General features: G+C 46.0%; 1 protein-coding gene across 2 annotated transcripts in view; it reads right to left on the bottom strand.

The window, feature by feature from the left end:
- Irf2 (interferon regulatory factor 2) overlaps positions 1 to 9,845 on the bottom strand; it is a 108,066-nt gene extending 98,221 nt beyond the window's left edge. Inside the window, exon 1 of one of the 2 annotated variants that reach the window (XM_029531751.1) lies at positions 9,798 to 9,845. The gene's annotated coding sequence lies outside the window, so the exon portion shown is untranslated. Of the gene's footprint in view, positions 1 to 9,158; positions 9,364 to 9,797 lie in introns of those variants that run through there. The other variant, XM_021219221.1, reaches the window with a different exon arrangement.
- Between the last annotated feature and the right edge of the window lie 4,900 nt (positions 9,846 to 14,745).

The following is a 14,745-nucleotide window of genomic DNA, read 5'->3' as shown; positions in this document are numbered from 1 at the left end:
CTACTGCAGACAGGATAGGGAACAGACCCTGGAAGATGTTAATGGATGCGTATGTCAGCAGAACCCTGATCCTATAGGAAGGGGAGAGGGACAGGTTTGGCCACAGAGTAAAATGCCCCAACCATGACCCACCAGGATCTAGGTGTGTGGACCATCACTGCATGATCCTCTTGTTAGCTTGCTTGTAAATATCAGTAACTCTTGTCTCCTGCTCAGATGGCATGCATTTCTATGGTATTTGCAATCATAAAAGGCAGAACTGTCGAGTGGGGTAACATCTTAGACCATTACTAGTTCTTAGCATAGTGAGGCAATGGTGTCTCTCAGCCTTGGCTAGAAGAGGATACAGTTCTAGACCGGGAATCTGCACAAGGAAGCAGAAGGAGCCAAAGAAAAGCTAAGTCTACAGGAAGCATCCACAGTAATGTTTAATCTCCTTTTGTGTGTTTATTTCTTTATTGTGGGAGTTTGGTTTGAGACAAAGTTTCTCCTTATATCCCCAGCTGTCCTGGAATTCGCTCTGTAGACCAAGCAAGCCTTGAACCCACAAAGATCTGCCTGACTCAGCCTCCAGAGTGCTGGGATTAAAGATGTGCCAATTTCCTTTTTCTGATCCCCCATTTGCTAGAGGGGGGACCAGTGGGGACACCTGAGCATTATCTTGAGAGCTCTTCTTTAGGTATGATAGTAACTATGATCCAAATTTGATTCAAATTTAGAAAAGCACAGCGTCTCAAGGGGTGCTTAAAAAAATCAAATATAATCCTACCATCAAACTCTTTTCTTTCACCATGTTTTAGCATTACATCAACAAAATATATACGATTTAAAAAAAAAAAAAAAAAAGAGTAGCATACAATCTAACATCCTTTTCTCCCAGCCAACTAGCATGGGATAAACATTTCCCCTCTTTAAATGCCATTCAAAAGTATGGATTTTAAAGACTACCTATCTTTCAGAAATGCCATAGTTTACATGTTTTTTCTTGTTAGATATTTCAAGTCCTATATGGTAAAATCGGATTCTATAAACACCCTGATACATAATCTTTGTTCTAACCTCCAGTCACCTCCAAGAAGTAGGTTCCTAGACTCACCATTGCTGGAACAGAAAGTTTAACTCTTGCTTGGTTGAAGTTTGTCTTGAAACAGTCTCACTACGTATCCAAGCTAGCCTTGTGCTCACTGTGTCACCCAAGACAACCTCAACTTTGTAACAATCCCCCTGCCTCAGTCTCCCTGGTGTTAGGGTGGCAAGCATGCACCACTGTGACATGTTAAATGTTCAAGCATGTTAAATTTAACATTTAACACCGTAAGTATATACCACCAAGTTTAATTCCAGAAAATTCCTCTGTGTAAAGCCTCAACTACATTATGGTCCCCAGTTTTCCAACAGTAGGCGGCCTGTGGTCCCAGTGCTCACAGTTCAACCATCACCTATTCTTGAAGAGAAATACTGTGCATTCTATTTTCCTGCTTTCCTTTATACCATTTGTGATCTGACAAGAGTAACATCCAATCAAAGAAAAGCATGGGTGAGAGGAGGCGGGCCTATGAGAGCTGCCATAGTGTCTTTGATTCATTGTCTTGCCTGTGGGGAGGTTTTGGGGGTTTTGTTTTGCTTTGTTTTGTTTGGGTTTTTTTTTTTTTAGAGAAAGTTTGGGGGGCTTACAGTGTGGGTCTCAGTCCTTCAGTTCCCAATACTTCAACATCAATACCTTCAAGGTGACCACAACCATGCCGAAGTGACAGTCTCCTGTATGTCCAGTAAGACCCCCATAAGCTCCTGTCTTGCAGTTTCCTGTCACAATCTATCCTCCACGGGGTTAAAAGGTCTAACCCCAAAGACAACAGTAGAAACTCGTCAGCATTTCAATTGACCCTTGATTAAGTACTTGCTCCCCTTTCCTTCCTTAACTCCATACTGTAGTTGAAGATTTGTAATGAAAGGAATTTCCTGGAATTTAACTTAGCGGCATGTATCACTTAAAATGTTTTTTAAAAAAAAAAAAAAAAATCCAAACTTGGAGCTGAAGAGATGGCTCGGCGGTGACGAGTGCTTGATGCTTTTCCCCGAGTTGCCAGGTTCTGTTCACAGAATCCTGTTCACGCAGAGACTCACCGCCATCTGTAATTCCAGTTCCAGGGAATCCGCCACCCTTGCCTGGCCTCTACAGGCACCAGGCGTGCAAATGGCACACAGACGTACATGCAGGCAAAGCACTCATGCGCATGAAATAAAAATAAATGTTAACCACCCACGCCAGCTGTGGCAGTAACACAGAGTCTCTGCCTGCCTAACTGCCCCTTCCCTCTCTTCCAGTACCAAGAACCCACCATCTTGCTCTCTCCTTATTCTCTCTCCAGTTCCCCCGTGACCACTGTTCTACCCACCGCCCTACCAACACCCTGCTTAGGTGTCAGGACACTCTCGTCCCATATCTTTTCTCATCTCCAGTAAATCTAGGGTAAGGAAACCAAAATCAAAACACATAGCTGTTATCGGCTGAAATAAGGCCATTTGTATTCAGCGCCTTCTCATTCAAGATGTCAACCAAACAAGATGTGGAGTGAGTCAGAGATGTGAAGCTCACGGGCCAAAAGAACATCCTCTAACTCTTTGGATTGACCCTAAATCTGACAGGCATAGGCTCACGAAGGGCAAGTTAAAGTGAAGGTTCACTTTCCTTCGGTCGTCCAAAGCTGGTGCAAAGATAGCAGTAGATTGATGAGTACATTTGAAAATAAATCAATTTAGGAAAATGACATGGGAGGTACTTTATCATTCAAAAAAAGAAATTCGTTTAATGAAAACTGGACAGACTTTTATCACACAAAATCTTAAATTGAGATCTATGTTCGACTACATTGGTTGTGCTTTCAGAATTAAAACAAAACAAAACACTTAAGGAGGCATCCCCGAGAGCCTCCCGGTTTTCTTATGGGTCCCCACACATCTATTTGTTCAACTCTAGTTCTTTCTGGCTTATTAGAGCTGATGGAAGGAAATACAAACGAGAACAGAAACAAAACAAGTCAGGAAGAATAGCTCACCCACACTCTCTCGATGGCCTTCCTGCACATGCAGGCCACAGCATGCAGCGTGGTCTTCCTTGAAATGGAAAGTCAGAGACGAAGAACCAGGATGTGAGTACCATCTTGGGTGTGAGGGCTCAGGCCAAGAGGGACAGCCCCAAGACAGGTGAGTGGCTCTGTACTTTTGCCCTGTCCTCACAATGGAGGAAGACTGGGATGATGGGCCCAGCACACCGTAGGGAACAAGAGACTCATACATTAGGAAAGAGCAAGAGACAGATGATGTCCTATAATATTCTATAATGCTACGGACTGGAGGCAGTCTCCAATCTAAAGAATCCTGAATGGTTTCTAAATGTTCCTTTCCCTTGGTCATTTAATAATAAGCAAATGTACTGCCTAGTCCCCTGAGGACTGCAGAACTATCTAACCACAGTTTGTGGAATTAAGGTTCCAAAAGGAGAAGTTACTAAAGAATGAATAATAGAGATGAAAGTCAACGTCAAGGCTCGGGGTGTAGCTGAATGGTAGGGCATTTGTTTAGCACACTCTAGGCTATGGGTTCAGTTCAGGGGATATATATGTGTGTTTGTGGGTACAAGTGTGTGGTGTGTGTGTGTGTATGTGTGTGTGTATGTCTATATTACTTGAAATAAATCTATTTATATAATTTGTATATGACTAGGCCTTGAAATTAAGCAATTTATATACATGTAATATGTATTTGTGTACATATAAATTGTGTGTGTGTGTGTGTGTGTGTGTGTGTGTTGTATGTGTGTGCATGTAGTGAATTCTAGGCTTCTGAGCCCATTCACCTTTCTCTATACAAAACCCTGTACATGGCTAGTTGTCTACAAATGTTTGATAAAAGAATATGTTTGTGGGTCCTGACATTTAACTATTTATTCACTTCAAGTAATGGTATGGGATTCCTGGGTCCCCAGAAGAACTGGAAGTTCTGAAGGAAGTCCTCAGCTGGTCCCAGTATGTCAGGACCGAAAGCTTAACACAGACCTTCCCAGTGTGTCAACACATGGGTTTCCCTATGTTTGGGTAGAATAAGATTTACTAGATTTGATGCTCATCACATTTTTTTCCAAGTTGACCCGGAGTTCTAACTGGAAGCCACAGGTATCCAGTGGTGAAAAATCATCATATGAAGGCTTCCTAAATGAGCAGTTTGTCCGAGAGACTCTGTCCTAAGATGAGTCTTGTACAATGTAGAATCAATTTAAAGGGTTCCCTGACAGTCAAACGTTGGCCATCATAGGTCCACTGCTCACTCTGAACTCAGACAGAGCCTGAGGACTCATCACCACATGGCCACAGTCTGGGTGGCAGCTGCCTGGGGCTTGCATTTCTCTGGGTCGTTGTTTTCCTTGGCATTTTATTTGAAAATAATGGCTTCGTGTTTAAATCTGGTACCTATACATAATTTATTATTCCTCTGGGGCTAAGTCAAAGCTTGATCAAACCTTAGCTACGATCTCCACCGGCTAACACACCCACTCAACTTAGCCCCATGATACATTAAGCTGATATTCTTCACTAAATATTAATCCATGCAAGCCAATGAACAGGACGCGAGTAGGGCAGACGGGGGTAGAAAGCCCTGTTCACCTCTCCCCCCACCCCCAGTTCAGGAAGGAATATTGGGGTGCCATACAGATGAACAGCATTGGCTTTATTATTTATTATTTATTATTATTTATTGTTAACACTTCCTGTTATTTCACAGTAATTTACTTGTTCACATATCATGTATTACAAATCTATACTGTTGATGTTTACTCTCGCCTGTAATGTCGTATTGTTTTACTCGCATAGTGTTGAGCACTCCGGAAGTCAGTGAAGCCAGGTCAACTAAGTCCCTTTAATGACAGCGCAATGGACGATAGAACAGAGCTAAGCCATGCCTGTAACAGCAATAACGTAATGAGTCTGACACAACGGTGAAGAAAATTCAGACCAAAGAACAGTGCCACCTGTGTGTTGTATTATTAAAAAAAAAGGGGGGGAAACATGTTGTCTCTCATACAAGGGTCCTAACCTATAATACACACATACCTATGTACACAGCTATAAGTGTGGGTGTCCTATACTATTTAGAAAAGAGACCAAGAAAGAGTACTATTAGGTGATAGGGAAAGACAGAACGCAAGGGGAACCATGACGCATGAAGGAGAACATAAAGCCAATCAATGTTTCTCTAGGTTTTAACATTAGTGGTAGCTGTAATTATGTAACTATTAATGAAATGCCAACTCCCAAGTGATGTTTCTGGACTTCAGAGAGGCCGCTCTAACCCCAGAGAGGTTCAGAGAAATCACAGAGACTGGGATTGGGCAAGTGTTTGTCTGAGTGGGCACCTTAATCGACCTTTATGATGTCTTTATGGGTAAGTTCATTACAATCAACAATTTCATGTATAAATAAATTGCAAAAACATGCATCCAAGTCAGTTGTTCCTGTATCATTTGGCCTTCATGGATACCACTTAACTTTTCTCCTAGCAGGCAAAAAAAAAAAAAAAAAAAAAAAATCCTTCACGTAATATTTCACTGCTAAATATTTTTGATACTTTACACATAATAGTTACCCAAATATTTAATTCTTTGCCATGATTTGTGTACCTTCGGAGGTACTGGCCTGGTTGTGATTCCTCACTTCTATTTTAAAGACAGGCTCTCAGCCTGTATCTGAACTTGAATTCACAATCCTCCTGCCTCAGCCTCGATGGGATAAAGAGTATGTACCGGGACACTCACCTCTCCGATATTAGCTTTAACAGTAATCTAACAGAACTTAGAAAGTCAATGTGTGACACATTTGTGGGTTACTATAATTTACACAATGTTCTTCCACACACAGTATCCCAATTGTTCCCCAAAGCAGCCCTGTAAGTATAATACACTATTCCTTTCCTGAGACCAACCCCCAGAGGTAATTACTGGATTTATTTTTGGTTGTTGTGAGCTCACAGCTAAAATGCAACCTCTGTGGAACCTGAAGAGGCTGTCTGTCCTTCTTGGTTCTAGTTGGATCCATACAGCCTGCCACTGTGTCTGGTAGTTCATGGCCCACAAAGATTTGTCAAATATATAAATAAGTTCTCCAAATTGCGCTAAGGCCTGTTTGGCAGGAGACAGATAAGGGACCTGCAATAAGATGCCCAGTGTAGTCCAGTAGTCTATTTGCTATTTTAAAAAGGTGGAGGAGGAGATGCTGGAAAAGAGAGATCCAGATTTTACTAAATAAAGCAGAGATTTAAAGGGCGGTGCTCTTGGATATGTGAGGAAATCAATGTACGTCAAGTGACTATCCAAAGTTTCAAGTCTTCCACTCTTAGATTTAAACAGCTTTCACTAGCTCTGGTATATTAAATATTTACTTAAGTATTTCAGGTGCCCATAGTTCCTAGAGCCTTCAGGACTTCATGCCAATTTCTTTTTTGCCTCAATTTGCTTCCAATTTGATTATAAGTCCTCTTTTTTGTTTCATGAAGATGCCATGTTTACAGGTAAGCCATTCTGAAATACATGCAACTCTTCCTAACTTTTGCAGGTCAAGAGGGAAAAAAAAAAAGACCACTCATTGAGAATGAAATATGTGTTTAATTTTAAGAAGCATTAACAAATCATAACAGGCAAGATCTCTTGGATCTAAGCGCAAGCCAAAAATCTAACTTCTTACACAACAAGTTAGGCTATAAATTATAATCATTCACCAATTACAGCAACGTTCCGGACTTTGCCCCATCGATCAATAGATGTTCCAACGTTACCCCTTGGAGATGCCAACTCAAGCCTGAAATATTCCATCTGCTTGAAGCTGCCTTAGAAAAGCCAAATGCCAAGCTTTTATTGGTTTCTATTTTTGTGACACACGCCACTCCACCCCCAAAACCAGAATGAGAGTTGAGAAAAATTAGAGAATCCTGCATTAGGGCGAGTGATTGAGTTAAACAGGGCAACCTCTGGGGCTCTGCCCTGACCAAGCAGTGTGCATCTGTCTACCATGCAATCAACCACCTTCTAGAAACTGTAGGCTAAACAAACTGGTCCCTGCACCTGCCCTTAAGCACCAGAAGTGCAGACTGCTAACTTCAACTGTTACTTACAGACAGTTGATGTAAAAAACAAATCAAAACAAAACAAAAACAAAACCAACCAACAAACAAAACTAATAAATGACTTCAGGCATGACGACAAGCTCTCAAGCTCCCGTGATTCCTGAAAATGCACAACAGGAAATGTAACTGTCCTCCACCCTCCCGGAGCCATTCATCAAGAGCAGCCAGGAGTCCCAGCTACAGGGAGGCGAGTGGCAGAAAGCTAACCCCAGCACTACTTTGCCTCCCTGGCACAGACACAACCAAGGAAAGACAAGGAGTGCCCACACGGGAGGGAGGAGGGGACAAGAAACATGTCCCCCAAGTTTCAAACACACTGGGCTTAAGGACCTGCAAACCCGCTCGCAAACGAGTGACAAGGTGGCCTGCCAATCCCAGGGGTCTTATTTACATTCGACCATCAAGGATCTCGCCTCCATCGACTGATCTGGGCGTCTCACCTGGGGCCCGAGCACAGTCCTGGCTCCCGGCGGAGGCTGGCAGCCTCCTTCCCTTCCCTGCTCCTAAGGGGCGAGGGGCTGAGGGTGGCAAACGGTCCGAGACCCGGGGACAGTGTCCGGGGAGCCGGGGCCCTGAGCTCTCGCGAAGGTTTCCCGGGCTGCTCAGGGGAGCCAGCCCCCAAGGCCGAGCGACAGGGACTGGCTGGGCACCGCGATTGGCCGCGGCCCTCATCGCTCGCCCAGAGAACCGGGCCGGCGGGGCGGAGAGGAAGTGGTGGCTGCCGCTCTGCACTAACCGTGTTCGGCCGGCGGGCGAATGTCACCCGGCGCCCAGAGCGGGACGGAGGGCACAGGGCGGGCACTCGGATTCCCACCGCGTCCCGGAGACCCCAAGCGTTTTCCACCCTCACCCCACCCCCCATGCTCGCCCGCGGGGCGCCGCTCGGTCCCCGGAGGCTCCCCGCCCCCACACCTCGCCCGTTCCGTAGCCAAGGCGGGTCGGGGCCCAGCGCGCCAGGCCGGCCCCGGGGGCGCCCGCGGGGACCCGGAGGCGCCCGCAGCTAGGCCGCGCCGGGGTGGGTGACCCTTGAGCGCGGAGCCCTCCTGGGACGCGCCTCCCGGGCGCCTCACGCGCTGGGACAAGTGCAGTGACAAAGCCCGGAGGCCAGGCCAGACACTGGCCGGCGGAGAGGAGGACGCGACGTTCCTGGCGAGTGGCGGCGGCCCAGTCCCCAGGAAGCCGGGCGCGCCGGTCAGGCCCGCGCCCAGCCGCGCGAGGAGCCCGCCCGGCCCGAGTGGCCGCTGGCACCCGACGCCCGTCACCCGACCCCAAGCCCCGCGGGCGAGCGCATCCTAGAACCGCCTTAGGGCAGCCTTCAAGTTTACAGTGGTCACTGCCCGGGCACGGGCATCTAGGGACCACGGGTGCCAGTGTATTTACACCAGAGACCGCCGGGAAAGAAGGGCCGCTGGGCACCGAGAAGAACCCGGTTCCCTTTCTCGGACCTGGTGGCGACAGTGTCTGTAAACACTCATGCACATACACCACACACACACACACACACACACACACACACACACACACACACACACACCAATTTTATTTTAAATGAGGCCGGACTCCAGAGGACCTGTACCCACAACGCACGACACCTGGAGCGCAGAAGCACACAGAGCAGATCTGTGTCCATGGAGCCACCTCTTTTCATCTGCAAATCCAAAAGTGAAATTAAACCTTCACTAACCTCCTCCTCCTCCCTCTCTACCTCCTCCTCCTCCTTTGCAGCCTCAGCAGCCCCAGTGCCAGCGGCAACAGCAGCAGACCCCTGCTTCCCCTAAAATCAGATGATCCATAACTGCGCCGACTCTTCCTCCAAAAATCGGTATTAATATTTATGAACCCCGGCATTTTCCGTCTGCAAAACATCGTGTCAAAGCATCAGGACGCACATACATACATAGCTCCTCCTGTCCCCGTCAACATGCCCTCGAGAGAAAACACACGCACAGCCACAACTATTATTTGAAAAAAAATATATATGTTACCTCTCAATGTGCTTTTTTTTTTCCACGCTACCAATACAATCCCGCAAGGTGTGAGTGTTGTTAGGGTGTGTAAAATGGAAATGAAAGCCCGTCAGTTGAATAATCGCAGGAGCAAAACTAAAAGTTAGTCCCCGGCTTGCCTGAGAACAGTCCAGATCGAAAGCAAAACAAGGAGAGGAAACTGCGAGGAGCCGAGGCTGGAAATCCCCCCCCACCCCCCGCCCTCTCCCGGCCCTGCTCCCTCCCTCGCTCCCCCCTCCGCCCTCCTCCCTCCCCGCCCTTCCTCCCCAGTGTTTGTTTCAAGCTTGTGCAACCCGGAGGTGGAGGCAGAGGGAGGGCTCCAGCCGCCAGCCCGGAGGTGCGGAAGTTCGCCGCCGCTGTTCATTGGCGGCCGGCGCGGCTTTCATCATTTCTCGGAAAAGTCAATTTCATTTTCACTTCCCCACGTCGCGGCTGCGGGGAGCAACAAGCGGCAGCAGCGCGTGTGAGCGTGGGGCTCGCGCCGAGAGGGGCGCGCGATTTTCACTGCGGGACTGTGGGGCTCCAGAAGTGGCGGGCCCCGGGCGCTGGCTTGGGAGCTGGCCACCAGCTGGTGGTGGCCCTAGGGAAGGAAGGAGATAACCTGACTCTGCATCCTACCTGAAAGGTGGAGGTGGACCAGAGAGAACCCCCGGAAGCCTGGGGACCCTTCCCGACCTGTGGCTTAAGTGTTCAGAACCGCTGTGCGCAGGCTGCATATACAAACTCATCTTGGAAAGTCGCCCGCTGCAAAGGAATGTAAGGAACGAAGTCAGCTGAAAAGACGGCCTTACTTGTGCCCCTACTTTATTGGATCTCCTACTGGGGGCAGGGGGGTGAGGGGGGTTGAAGGGCCAGCCTGACACTCAGTGTGGAAGCTAGAATGGTTAGGAAGGCCTTCCCCGAGTAAGTCACTCTCCAAAGTTACTCCATGCCTCTGCCCAAGCCATTCCGTTCCTGCAAAATGCAAGGGTTGAGTTACTTGAACTTAAAATGTCTTGATTGGGACTGGTCCTGGAGGGAAGGCTGCATATTAACTCCTAGCCGAGTTGAAATTTGGCCGTCCTTATTGGTTGGACATCCTTGGCTGTTGTCCTCTGTGCTGTTCCCTGGAGAGAACACAGAATGCAAGAAGAGGGCCCAGTACCTATGACAGGTGCAGCGGCCTATGGGCTCTACTAGGCCAGCTCACTTGGAACCTCTTGCTGTTTGGTCACTTAACTTTAAAAGTATTCCGTTATATTTAGTTACACCTGCTTCTTGCCTGGCTTACAGTTTCCTCAGCCGGCCACCTGCCTTCTCTAGCCACTGGGGAAAGCCCCACCCTAGGGAACTGTCAACTATCTATGGTTAAACATCTGAAAAATAATTCTACCTCCTCTTTGCCATAGAATTAGTGGATTCCACAGACAGGGATAAAGGAAAGTATGCATGCACTTGTGAAAGGCTAGCAGTGAGATTAAGGACCCTGTCTTGTGGTCTCAAAATAGATCCCTCCTGCACACAATGTCCTTTATTTCTCCCATAATAACACTGCACACTCCTTACATTTATATTTCATATATCAGTAACCACGGGAATATACAAACTGCATGGTAGTTGTGAGTCTTTACCCACCAGGCACCTACGTTAAAAGCCTAATAACCACGGGTCATTATTTTCTGGCTTTGTGTGTGTATGGGTGAGCGTGGTTTGTGTGTGTGCATGTGTACAAGTCCTGTGTACTCACAGAGGCCAGGGTGTCCTGTTCAGCCATTCTCCACGATGTCGATTTGGGACAGGGTATCTCACTAAACCTAGAACTAGGCTGGTAGCCAGCCGTTCCAGCAATCTTCATGTCTCTGCCAGCCACAGCACTGGAATGAGGTGGGCACAGAGCCAGACCTGGCTTTTCAAGAGTATTGGGGATTTGAACTCAACTCCCCATTGCTTGCTCAACAAGCTCCCTTTCCCCATCTCTGCGGCCCCTTTTGTTGTTGTTGTTGTTGTTTTCTTTGCTGTTGCTGTTTTTATTTTTGCTCGTTTGTTTATTTGTGTGTCTGATTTTTTTTTTTTTTTAGACAGGATCATCTTATGAAGTCCAGGTGAACGAAAACTGTTTTCCAAGCTGTCCGGGAACTAACAATGTTCCTGCCGTAGCTCTTGAATCCTGGAATTATGGGCCTGTGCTATCTCTGTTTATTTAAATCTGTGTGCAAACCATTGTCTTCCCTCCCCCAGGACAGGGAGAGGAAAGACCTACATAAATAGCTCCTCCTGTCCGTCCCCATCCTCATGCCTTCTTTCTGCATCCTTTATGTGCAGGCCAAAGGAACGACAGAAACAATGAGGTCTGGTGAGGCCAACCGATGTCTCTTTCCTGGTATCTATGATAGAAGCTTCTTCAGAGTTGAAAACTCGGGGGAGCCAGAGAGGACCATGCCCACAAACCTCTACTTGGCATCCTAAGGCCCTGTATCCATGCACAGAGGCTAGTCCTGGAAACCCCGTTGCCAGGCACAGGGAGCAATCCTGTCTCCGTGCTTCCCTGATGATTGACCCCCCCCCCCATTTGTGTCTTCATTAGGCTCTCCATCAGGAAATAGTCCTGCCCACTCTAAGGGCACCCCAATCTCACTGTTTCAGAAAGAGCAATGCCCTTCTTATGTGTGGTTTTTAACCAGAAAGAAAAAGTTTTCTTGGACTGTTAAGTTGGTTTTTTGTTTTGTTTTGTTTTGTTTTGTTGTTTTTCCAATTCTCGATTCCTTCTTCCCCAAACTGTCTGTCAATCCATCCATCCAGTCCTATCAGTACACATCCAGCCACAATCAATCACAGCCTAGTTACGGGTCCATGCAACACCCCAGGGTCTCTGGATGAGATCGATCATGGCAGTTCCTGAAACCATGCCCAGTCACCTCCCTTGGGTTCCTCCACACCAATAGACACATGGTTATCCAAATCAAGCAGAAATGTACTTCACTTAAAGCCCAACTCTTGTCTACTCTGCCCCCTCAGAAACCCATCTGTAGCTTACAGAATAAAGGCCATCTTGGTTATAAGACAGGTGAAATCAGTTTAATGCAGACTACCAGCTAGCCTCTAGTGTTACCACCACAAGTGCCTATATTCCTGCCCCCTTGCAAGCCAACAATCTTCCTTTATTTGCAGAGTGTCACAGTTATTCTCACATTCCTTATTTGTCATTAGCCTGGGGCCCAGCACATAGAGGGTCAAATATTTTTGAATCTACAATTCCTTGCTCTTTTCTCTGAGTTCATACAGAATAGTCCAGACTTTCTCAGTGTACTTGTTTTATACTTCATTAGCATTTAAAAAGGTTGGTTTAGGGACTGGAGAGATGGCTCAGCAGTTAAAAGTGGCTGCTCTTCCAGAGGTCCTGAGTTCAATTCCCAGCAAACTCCATGGTGGCTCACAACCATCTGTAATGGGATCTGCTGCCCTCTGCTGGTGTGTCTGAAGACAGCCACAGTGTAGTCACATATATAAAGATAAATAAATCCTTTTTTTAAAAAAAAGGTTGACTTATTTTTATTTTGTGTGCATGCATGTTTTGCCGAGTTGTATGTCCTCTTAACTATTGAACCATCATGCCAGACCCCATTAAGAACATTTTAATACAAATGTAGCATTATATGGAAGTCAGAAAACATAGAGAAGTTGAAAGAAAATAAGAGTTGTTGAGCATGGTAGCACAAATCGGCAACCCCAGCATTTGCCAGACTGAGGGATGCTGACCCTGAGTTCAAGGCAAGCCTGAGCTACATAGGGAAACCTTGTTTAAAAAGAAACAAGGTTGAAGATGTAGCTCAATTGGTAGTATTTTCTTAAAGTAAGCAAAGACAGGAATCTGGCTTATTTACACCCACCATGTACATAAATTGTATACACACACACACACACACACACACACACACAAAGGTGGAGGCCCGCAAGTTTATCCTCAGAAATAGACCTATGGATATTTCTATGTGCTTCCCATTACTAATCTTTCGAATGTGCTGTTTCCCATCCTCATCTGCTCGTGGTTTCCTGGTGCAGACTGCACTTCCCATCCCCCGCTGGGCTTCTGTGATATCGTTCTGTCCCATTCCACTTCTTGGCTGGCTCTTCCTTTGCTGCCAGCCTCCTAAATTATGGTGTTTTCAGGCACCCCGTCTTCAACCCTCTTATTTTCTCATTTTATATGTTTGGCTTTTTTTTCTCTCTTTGGGCGCTCTCATCCACGCCCAGAGCCTGAGATATCACTACAGATGGTCCTGAACTTAACAATCGTCTACTTACAATTTTCCAATTATGCAATGGGACAAAAGCAACAAGGACTCAGTAGAAAGCATACTGCAAACTCTGAATGTGAGTCTTTTCCTGGACTAGGTCTAAGCAGTATAATACTTTGTTGCCATGTTGGGCAATGGGCAGACCTTTTCATCTCCCAGTCAACTACAGGGTCACCAGGTCAAACAGCCCACACCCTGCAATGTCCCAGTTGCTACAGGCTAACATTCTCTAAACAAGGTATATCAAAAGGGTTTTAGGATACAATGTGTTTATGGGGGTCAGGCAACTTACAAGTTAAGAAGCATACCATCCATATTTGGTGATGATTTCAAAATAAACTCTGAGCTACTGACATATATTACTTCCTAGATGTCAGTGAGATTCATATATATTCCAAATTCAGGGCAATACTCACACTAGGAAAACACAGACCGTCTCAAGCCCAGGCTGCTTTGAAGTCAGGGTCCTCCTCCCTCAGCCTTACAAATTCTGAGATTACACTCTAAAAGCGTTCATAACATCTTTCCCTACAAATGCATATTTGTCATGTCATCGGGAGCCAGGAATCTGGGAAACATCACAGCACTGCCCCCCTCACCAAACACACACACACACACACACACACAAAACTAGTTTGAGCCCCTGGGGCTCCCTTAAACATAGGTAATGTTTGCAATTTTCCATGCCCTTGAGCTCATAAAACGTAGGATGAATAGGACCATGTTCTTATGCCCTTGATCAAATGTCACTGTAGATCAGAGATATAAATATGACTCAGAACATCCACATGGTACTGATCCACATAGTCACAAAATATTTCTTGGCTCTTTGATGATGCACACACACATACTCATGTGCATGCACACACATCTCCGTGGAAAATTAATCAATATAGAAAAATACAATCTTTTTGGTAGTCTGTGAGAAGAGTACCATTTGCGTTATTGTAAAATTAGGATATATTCTCGGGGATTGCATTTTTCATTTTATCTGCAGAATGGACATCCTACAGGATCTCCCTAGGCGTGTTGATAGGAATCTCTTCAGGAGAGTTAAGACAACAAGTATTTAAATGGGGTGTGGGTAGATCTCTCTATAAGTACATCTTGGCAAACGGGAGAAACTGAAGACACACTCGAGTGAACCCCTTTTTTAAATGGACATCTAATTTATTTTACTGATAAATGAGATACTTTTAATAAAATCATCAATTCGCAAATATTTGCCGAACATCCAGAAAATGCTATTTAGCACCGGCTGTATAGCAATGGACCAAAGGAATCAAAATCAT

This window comes from Mus pahari, chromosome 19 (assembly GCF_900095145.1).
Source record: "Mus pahari chromosome 19, PAHARI_EIJ_v1.1, whole genome shotgun sequence".
Lineage (NCBI taxonomy): Eukaryota > Metazoa > Chordata > Mammalia > Rodentia > Muridae > Mus > Mus pahari.
The sequence above is the reverse complement of the archived record's forward strand: the minus strand, read 5'-3'. Positions and strand labels throughout refer to the sequence as shown.